This window comes from Perna viridis, chromosome 5 (assembly GCF_037379345.1).
Source record: "Perna viridis isolate PV_CMFRI_1.1 ecotype Kerala chromosome 5, ASM3737934v1, whole genome shotgun sequence".
NCBI lineage: Eukaryota > Metazoa > Mollusca > Bivalvia > Mytilida > Mytilidae > Perna > Perna viridis.
The window spans coordinates 18,970,537-18,981,740 of record NC_142449.1 but is presented as its reverse complement, the minus strand read 5'-3'; positions in this window follow the sequence as shown (position 1 = coordinate 18,981,740).

The window sequence follows — 11,204 nt, the reverse complement described above, 5'->3', positions numbered from 1 at the left end:
ACAAAAAACTACTGTCTGACCTCTATGTTCTATTTTTAACGGCGGTCATGTTTTTAACCGATAAAAAAATCCAAACCTTCATTTTGTTTAAGTTGTAACGCTAAAAAATAAAAATACCAACTTTCATTGAATTCTGTAGAGTAGTTTCTCAGGAAAAGATTTTTGAAAGTTATAACATCAAAAACAGCAAAAAAACAAACGTCCAAAAAGGGCAATAACTCCACCATGGGTCAATTTCATCAAAATTTGACCACAGATAGATCTTATCATGCTAAATACTTTTATTTGTGTCAGAATTTGGTTAAATCTAACGGTTTTAGAAATATATGCAAAAATCTGCTGTCTAACCCCTATGTTCAATTTTTTGTAACGGCGGCCGTTTTTTTTAAACCATCAAAAATCCAAACGGTCATTTTGTTAAGAATACCCTACAAAACAAATATACCAACTTTCATTGAATTCTGTATAGCGGTTTTCTGAAGAGTAGATGTTTGAAAGTTATAACATCAAAAACAGCAAAAAAAAAAACGTTCCAAAAGGACAATAACCAACATGGGTCAACAGATTTCACCAGAATTTTACCTGATAGATCTTATCGTGCTGAATACTTTTACCTATGTCAGAATTTAGTTAAACCTAACCGTTTTTGAAAATAAATGCAAAAATATGCTGTCTGACCCCTATGTTCCATTTTTAGTCATGGCGGCTATGGTTTTTAACAAATCAGAAATCCAAACAGTTATTTTGTGCGAGACACTATAAGAAATAAACATCTTAAGTTTCATCCAAATCCATTCAGTAGTTTCAGAGAAGAAGATGTTTGAAGAAATTGTTAACGACGACAACGGACGCCAAGTGATGGCAATAGCCATGTGAGCTAAAAATGTAATAAGTAGCTATGGAAATAGCAGTGCAAATAAATCCACTTCTAATATGTCTGTATAAAAAATGTGTAATAATGTAATAAAGTCCATATTACAGTTTAAATGTGCATAATTATTACCAAAAATTTTCATTGTTTTACCAAATATATAGTTTTAAAAACCAGAAGGCAAGCAACGCTGTCTTTATTATAGACCTGCATTGTTACATATAAAACCTGCAATAGCATGCACAATAAACACTGTACACACTTTGTGATCGCAAATTCACATAATATCTTTAATTTAATACAAGCTTTTGTTACCTTATACTTTTCTGTTCCACAAGATTTCCGCACTCCATGCACTTGACTATACTATATTCAAAATTGATGAATCTCTTTCGCAACAGTTGGTCTAGCCAGTATTTGTTAACTGACGAGCCAATTTTTCGAATCATCTTTTTTGCCTTATGTTTTAGAAGGCAGTGTGGAGATGGGAAATCATGCTGTTCTGTTTGTTTAATCAGATTGAAGAACCAGCTATCTGAATCTCTTGATTTCATAAATGTTCTATTGGATTGATGCTAAATTTGCTTGAGCAGTTTTGTAAAGTTTGAAGACCTATTCTGTATGGTAGACTTCCAGATATTAATTACATCTTGTCCATACATCAGTCTAAGAAAGACATATCATATGATCATTTACATTGAAACAACTAGATTTATTCCATTGAGATCGTGTAACCCTAAGCCCATGAAAGCATATATAGTTTTCGTTGCCGTATGTATTCAAATTCTCAATTCAATTTTCAGATTATGTCAGACTTGTCTTTAAACGTTTTCGCAGATCATGTGAGTCATTGGCTTTTAGTGTTACATTATCTGCAAATGTAGGTGAAAGCTTCCTATTAAATAGAACACTGTTTTTACTAAAACCTGGGTTCATGATGTGTTAGCTTTTTATCTTTCATGTAAACTTTCAGCAAATTTGGCAGAAACTGATATAACACAGTAGATATATTTAATTGAACTTTTAGTGGTTAAGTGGTATAAAAATAATTTAAACAGTTGTGTATTAATTTAAATTCAACAACTTACCTGTTGAAGTACTTCATTGTGAATTCAAATTTTCATGGTTTTGGAAATACATGATAATTTGTAGATTCTTGAAGTCAAAGGTTTGAAAACTCCGTCATACAAATGAATGATTTTTTTAATGGGAAACATATTTTATAGTCGACAAAAACCCACGGAAGCACGATGAAATTTGGTATTCCACTAACAAACGTTACTTTTTCAGTAAAACTGATTTTGTTTTTAGAAATGTAATATCGACTACATGTATGAAAAAATACAAACCTTAATTAACCTTTTTTTAAGCAAAAGGACTCACCATTAATTAATAAAACTGACGTAGCTACCATAGGCTATAGGCCAGCTGAATCCATAGAACTTGACCTCTACATTCATATCAAATGTTGCCTCACAGAGAGTTTTATTTTAAAATAGTACAAAGTTTGAGTAAGGCATGAATAATAACTTCAGAATATTTTATCATGGTTTCATTTATCCTTATATATACATCCTTGCATAATGACAGGAGAAGTAGACTGAAAAGACAATGCTCACAATAGTTGTCTATGGCTGAGGTGTTACAGAGATAGGTGTTGATACTCAGTCTGAACCATCTATTGATGCCCATGTATAATTAGTTGGTATTTATGTTATATCAGTATTGGTATCTGATGAAGTATAACTTAAAATAGATGAAGCTTACAGTATACAATATCAGTTGCCTTCAATAGGCTCTAATCTCTTAAAGTCATTTTATGCCATGTCTAAGCAAAATGCAGCGTTTAAAATAAATCATTGGTGATTCATCAGACTTGTTTCACTGTCCTTTCTAAAGAATTTTTCCTGCATGTCTGTCTGTTACACTGCCAGAGACGATATTTAAAGAACCTCAATCTTCTCTAAATACAATACAATGTTGTTGAGAAAAAGACATAGGTCAAGGTTACAGCATTTACTGTTCAGGATTTATTGTCCTTTGTATTGAAAGTTTGGATTTTTTTTATATTTCGTGCATATATATGAAGTATATTTAAAGTGCCCCATATTTAAATTTGCTCTGAATCTCTTATTTACATATATGGTGGGTGTATGGTTTTTCAATCACATAACAGCAGTTATCGTATTATTGCATAATTTTGCATGCCAAATATTTTATTTCTGCTTGAGACCGATTGCTTTAAGCCTTTTATAGTTTTCCTGCATAGGCTCGTGAATATTAGTACATATCATTGGTTCTTTTTTTATTCACACTACACAGTCCTCAAACAAATGTGTGTTAAATTTTGCTGGCATATAAATACAAATAAAGGAAATCTGAATAACGTTAAGTAACTACAGCAAAAAAAAAACTTAATAAAATTTGAAAAAAAAATATGTGATTTAATAACAAGATCAGATTAAATATGCATCTACAGCCTACCCTTTTAGATCCTCGTTGAAGAAAAAAACAATCACATGATTTTATGAGACCATTACCTAAGTGAAGAATAGAGGGGGGAATTCATGATTGATTTCACATGCCGATTGAAAACACATGTAAAGACTATAATCATTTACTTGTTTTATTTCAGTGGTGACCAATATAGATCTTCTAGAATTTATTGGACTGTGTTGATGTCGGGAAGCGAAGCCATAGATAAACTGAAAGATGACGTTGCAAGTTCCCACAGCTATTCACTGCCACATACATGATATTGATTCTCACATAGATATAAATATTCCAGTAGTAGTTTGTACATGACTACGAATTCCTTTGGACTTCATATCCACATCGGGGTATAGATACTGTCTTTCATATGATGTACATGAATTTGTCAGATGAACATAGCTGCGAGTAATAAAATATCTTAAGTTTATAGTGTTTCTATAATCGGTTTGGGAGGGCGCGCGTGTCCTGTCCTTTTTAATGAATTTTATAACCTCCAATGGTCAATTTTCTCTAAATAATTGTTAATGGTTGCATTACAAGTCTTCAGATTTGCCTATAACATATTAATGGTTTGTATTACCTTGGCCTTTTCGAATGCTGCATGCTAGATTAAATTCCTGTAATGAGGTTTAATCGGCGGGTGTTTCTAGAAAAGCAGAAGACGCTTACCCTACCGGTGCATCTGGTCCATGCTCCCAGTTTTTAGTGGAGTCCGAGTTGCTCATTTACTTTTGTTACTTTGTATGTATGATTTTAGTTACTTTATGTTTTTTGTTGTGTATGTCTGTTTTCCATGTCTGGTCTTTGTCCCTGGATTACATTCTTTTGATTACCGCTATAACCTTGATTCCCATGATTACTCTTAAAAGAGTATGAGACATCAAATATGGTTTCGTTTTAGGCCAAAAAAAATTGGCCTTGTATGGTGTAATTGTTTTGGTGTAAAAATGATAACTTTTGGTAAATTTTGTGAATATATTATTTAGGTTTTCTTTTATAACATCAAGAATGTATCACTAGGAGTTAAATGTTGGTAAGATGAAAATTAACACTAAATGTTATTAGAACTATTGGCGTCCTTAAAGAGATTTAACTTATACATCAATTTCCCTCTAGGCCTTTTCATAAAGACAAATGAACTTTTTAATGATCTGTGTTCATCAATATGTCCATTTGTCTATTTTTCATCAGTCACAGATACTTCTAGATGCACCCCCTCTGACTTTGTTTATCAAAACCCTACTTAATGAGAGGGTAATATCTTGGAATCAACACCAATGTCCATCTTTCATTCTGTCCGTCATTTCCTCTGCCTGTCTGTCCAAATTTTGTTGCACTTGTCTCAGCTCCCCATGAATGGTTTTGAGTGCTGTTCAATACCAACTTCTTGTAAAAGTGGGAGTATTCCTAGCACAACTAGTGCAAGTTCATGCTGGTTTTTTTTTTATCAAATTTTGTAAGATGATAACCTTTGGCCACGTTTATTTGCCTTAAGCCACCTCAACATATTTTATGGGAGATATAGGGCTTCAACTTTTTTATGCTTGTGCCACTACAAAAACAATTATTTAGATGAATGAAGATCAATTGGTGGCCTTGGGCTAACATTTTCATCCAGGGTGGGGGGGGGGTGTTGTTGTCTCTTTGACATATACACCATATATATTCTTGTCATATTGGTTTCCATTTATGCTGGACTTTTTTTTTATTACATGAGACTTTTGAAGTGTTTCTTTTTATTAAACCTGGCTGTATAAATTATCTTAATTACATAAATGACCTTTTTGTATGATTGACTGATCACTGACGCAACCCCGGAGTCACGATATTATTCAAAATTTTGAGGGATCTTTTTACAATCAATTCATTTTGTTGATGTTATATCAAATCCGGAAAAAATAGAAATATATGATTTTATAGATTCTATTCAAGAAGTCAAGGATATTACTTGAGAAAAAATATTAGCCTGAGTGTGAGTGTAATATGATCTGATATTCTTAACTCTTGAGAGTGGTTGTAATGTAGTATTTAGTTGCTATACCTTAACCTCTGAGTGTGATTGTAATCCTGTAAACCCTGGGATATACGTAGATGTGTTCGAAGGACGTATTCTAGCTCATACTGACTATGAAACATTTAGAGGCTTGATAATGTTCAGTTCTATAATGTTTTGTCTTGAATTAAAGGAGATGACAAAATTATGCATAGTTTTAGTCGTGCTTTTGTTTTTTTATTCAGTATATCCCCACAAAACAAAATTTGAAGATAAAAAAGAATAAACCAGATTGTCCGTCTGTCTATTTGCATATCGCATATCTTTTACAGCAACTCCTTTTTAACCAATCAATGGATTTTGATTCAATTTTATTGGAATGTAGAACCTCATGTTTAGATGTGCATGTTTAGTTATTTTATTATGCCTCCTAGAGATAATTTAAGGGGGAAATGTTTAAATCATTTAAGCATAACTCTTACTAAACAACCCACAATACGGTTTTGATGCCGTATGAAGAATATGGACGGTTAAATGTACATGTACATAATTGAAGATAATTAATGACAGATCACTTCAAAGGAGGATAATCCAAATTTAGTATCTATATGAATTAAGTCAATTAATAGTATGGTGATTCTATTTATAAGCTTACTCACAATACTTCTAATTCAAAAAATCAACAGGAAGTCCAAAATTGGTGTCAACACTTAAAATTGTAATCAAGGCAACCAAGGTTATAGTGGTACAGGGACAAAGACCAGATATAGAAAACAGACAAACACAACAAAGAACATAAAATGTTCAGATATGAACATCAGACCAAAAACAAAAAAGTCTACTTTTTGTTGTGGACCTTTGGACCCTTTATTACTCGAAAACTATGAGAAATGTATAGACATGATTGAAAAATACAGACAGAGACTTTCATACGGAATCCAATAAAACAATTTTTTTAAATCAGACCAAAAATTAAAAAGTAAATTGTTTGAGTGTGTGGCCTGAATCTTTCACAAATTTACATTTGTGGTAGTTGTACATGTATGTAATGGCATGATGGTTTAGTTGAATTCTATTGAAAAATATACCCTGCAAGTTTTTTTTCACTCCTGATCACATTTTTTTTTCTCAGCTTTCACAACTCCTTTATTACTTTTCTTAGTTCTCAAATCATGAATATGACATACTGGATATGTTACAGTATCAAGAAAGTTGACAAATATCAGTCTGCCTGATTGGGAGGCGGACTGATACTGAAGGTGTCAAAGTACATACAACCTTTCGATAAAATTTGGTGCGAAGGGACTTTATTAATGTTTTCTCCAGTTTGATACAGATTTTATTGAAAAGAGCTAATAATTGTGTAAAGCCCCGATTTTGTTTTAATGATGGTTTCGAACAATAGTTCGATGAAGATGACGAATACAGTCAACGATATAGAAGAGTAATCAAGGGAACCGAGGTTATAGCGGTAATCAAAAGAATGTAATCCAGGGACAAAGACCAGACATGGAAAACAGACATACACAACAAAGAACATAAAGTAACTTAAATCATACATAGGAAGATTAAGAATTGAATATCTTAAATTTGTCCGTGTTGTCGTCAGTAAACGCTTGATTTTCGTGCAATAACTTAGTTGTGGTTGACCAATAGTTATGAATTTTTATATGATTTTACTAACCACTAAATGAAGGTGCATATTTAAGTTGAAGTGTGTGACCCTTACTCTTTTAAAAAAGTGTTTAAAACCCGTGTAGTATGATTGTTTTTCTTCCGATTTTGATAATTCCTTTTTTCTTGGGTTCCTTATTTAATTCCGGTAAAACAATGTATCAAGCAGATGTGATGTGTTTACGACCGTTTTCGAGTTATAAGGGGTCAAAAGGGCCACACACTAAAAAAATCTACTTTTTAATTTTTGGTCTGATTTGAGATAATATTTGTTTTTATTGGATTCCTTATGAAAATCTCTGTCTTAAATTTTCAATAATATCTATACATTTCTCATGGTTTCCGAGTAATAAAGGATCTAAGGTCCACAACAAAAAGTATACTTTTTTGTTTTTGGTCTAATTAGGGGAATTTGTGGTTGAATTTTAAATTTCATGCAAACCAGTTGTTGCGTCAATAATAAATTGTAAGCCCCTTTGCTTAAGTGCGTCAAAAGTTAATATTGTGTCCACACTAGTCCCCATGTTTAGGTTTGGAACACTGCGGTTGTATAGTGCTGTGCTTTGTGAAGCTTTTTATTGAATGCATTTAATATACTTTCCTACCTGTCTGTCGAGAAACAAATGCTTTATGTCAAATGCTAAATTATGGTCCAAGATAAAGGATCTGTCATTCTTGGATTTGCTCTTACTGTTTGTAATTTATAGCTTTTGTTTTATATCTTGAGATGATATTGCTAAAAACATCCGTTTGACAATGTTTCAGAAGAAATCTTTTTTTATATAAATGGATTGTTATAAGATGTTGGCTGGTCGTTTTATAACTTTTTTGTATGTAGGAGTTCCCCCCTGTTGTCTGTCTGCTTGTGTGCTTGTCCCTATATCTTGTAAAGGTAACTACAAAACTTTCTATTTCGGTTAGGCCTCTTAGCTAGATATTAAAAATGGATGCTTTGAGGGGGATTACCCATCTTAGATCTTAGATGTTTCAGGTAGATAGGGATTTGGGTATCTCTGTGGAACTTGCTAGTTTTCTGGATTTTTTTTCCAGACTCTTCCCTAAACTAAACTGATTTTTATGATTATTCAACCTTTTTAAATGATTTACTCGATTAATCTTTAAACTAAAATTAAAGTATAAGGAATGACTGTTATATTTTTTCGGTCTATTTGAAATAACCTAAATGCACGTGGTGCACCTGATGACTGGGGTTATTTCGTCATAGTCCAAAAAAAATTAAAACAATCATTCCTTTAGCATGTCCTTCACTATAAAAAAACAAATACATGTAGTTAATTCCTTATAGTATTCAATCTGATGGAAAGCAGCTGCTATGAAACAGTACATTGCCTTACGCTCTCTAACAATACCGCCTACATCTACTATGAATTGGGTTTTCCGTAGTGTCTGAGCGGGTGGCAGTCATCATTGTGATTAACTTTGGAATCTCTCGGGATCTTTCAAAAATACCATAATTTTCAAAAAATCCACATGAGAAGTTCCCGTGAAATGTTAATTTTAGGTATAAGGCAGATCCAGAGGGTTTGAAAAATGAGAATCCAAGCTATTATATGATCATTTTTGTGCAGTTTATGATTGAATTTACATATTTTTTCAACTGGATGCATTACTACAGTATATATATAGAAGGGGGTCGGAAAAGTTCCCAACAATGTTAGAACTGTTAAATTTACAATGTGACGACTCTATTCGCCACACTACTCCATCGGATCAAATTGATACAGGGAAGATAATATACGTTGTATAATATTGATTCGTTGCGACATGTATCGTTAATTTGATCCTCTTTCTTGGTTTTCTCTGCAAAACGTTTTACCTCCAATGTTTATTATCAGAGGTAGACGTAGAAAATAATGGCAGTGATAAGACCTATACTGCCACCATACTCTCGAAAAAAGAGATTGTGGTAAACCATAAATCTGTGCTATCCCCTTTTGGTCTCTCTACCAAGGACGATGATTGTGATTTACCGTCTATGTACTGGATTCCTAAACTCCACAAGAATCCATTCAAACAACGTTACATAGCTGAATCTGCAAAATATACCACCAAACCTCTTCCAAAACTTCTATACTCACAGCTGTCAAAGAGGGTCTGTATTCCTGCCACAACACTTGTTACTCCCGTTGTGGTATTAATTCAATCCTGGATCCTGAAAAATTCGAAAGATCTTTTGGAGTCAATAAGTTCAAGACTATTATCATAATAGCATTAAAACCTATGATTTTTCAACACTGTATACTTCTATTCCCCATATTCAGTTATAATCCAGACTTAAAAACATTATACATCGTTGTTTCTTCCAACAAAGATGGTACACCTAGATACAAATGAATAGTTCTTGGTAGAGATTCCTCAAACTTTGTAATAAATAATTCTAAATCAATCATCTTCCAGAAGATGTTTACAAAATGCTGGAATTTTTAATCGACAGCATATTTGTCCAGTGTGGTGGACGCGTTTTTCAACAAACGGTCGGCATTCCAATGGGAACGAATTGTGCTCCTCTACTTGCTGACCTTTTCCTTCACAGTTATGAGGCTGACTTTATAGCTGATCCGATCCGATAGAAAGAATAACGTTTAGCTAGATCCTTTAATCTCAGTTTCCGCTATATAGATGACGTATTATCTTTAAACAATCCTAATTTCGGGGATTTGATACATCGCATCTACCCAAAAGAACTTGATATAAAGGATACTACAGACACTGTGAAGTCAGCCTCAAATCTTGACCTACACTTATAAATCGATGGTAAAGGAAAACTGTTGACCAAACTTTACGACAAACGTAATGACCTTTCATTCAGAATTGTCAACTTTCCTTTCATCTGGGGCAACATCCCTTCAGCACCTGCGTATGGAGTGTTCATATCACAACTCACGCGTTATGCTAGAGCTTGTCGAAACTGCGCAGAGTTTTTGTATTGCGTTAGAATTCTAACAAATAAGCTTCTTGAACAGAGTTACGTCTAAGAATTCGCTACTCTGCTCCATCGGATCAAATTGATACTAGGAAGTCTCGAATTCGTACCGCTGTGACATCTGCATAGAAAGGTCTGAAAAATTCCCAACGATGTTAGAACATTCAAATTTGCAATGCAAAGTTTTGGTCGTTCCCTCCATGGCACTCGAACTCGTACCGCTGTGACATCTATGGCAACACTACCTGCACAAAGTCGAGCGCCCTAAACCACTCGAGTACGAGTTCGAGTCCCGCGGAGGGGACGACCAAAACTTTGCATTGCAAATTTGACAGTTCTGACATCGTTGGAAATTTTTCAGACCTTTCTATACGTTTACATATCTTCCCTGTATCAATTTGATCCGATGGAGCAGTGTAGCGAATAGAGTCGTCACATTCTGAGACGTTTGTATAATATTGATTTGTTGTGACATGCATCATTAATTTGATCCTCTATCCTACATAATAACATCTGAATGAACTGTCCCGTACTACCATACATCGTTTACCAAGTTATAGCCCTAGATTAATCCTACGAGGAGGAATGACCCGGCCAGCGAAAGCTATATTTAGATATAGCCTAGCTGGCCGAGTGGTCTAGGGCGCTGGACTTTGTGCAGGGGGTGTTGCCATAGATGTCACAGCGGTAAGAGTTCGAGTCCGGCGGAGGGAATGACCAAAATCTTGCATTGCAAATTTGACAGTTCTAACATCGTTGGGAATTTTTCAGACCCTTATATATATGAATATTGATTGCATATATGACAAAACTGCGTAGTCTTAACTGTGTGTTATGTATTGAATTATGTAATCTTAATTGAATATTTTTAAGGTAATTTGTTATGTTAATATGTGGTTTTATTTTAATATTAGACTGATCTCCTTCCAAATCAATACTTCATTCAATAAATTAACACAGCTTCAAACCATAGTAGTAAATAATTGGTACAAGTAGATAATTTGAAGTGGTCTCTTTGTCATTTGTCAGAAGAGTAATAGAAACCACTACCATGGTTAGCATGAAATAAGCTTATTGTTGAATATAATAAATTGTTTTGTATCAGTAAATATGATTTGTTATGTTAATGTGTTGAAGCAGATGTTCTAGGAATTATTATGTTTACATACCTGCTCACATTAGTACATAGAGGACAGTAGTAGCTTTTGTAAATTGTAAAAATCCACACA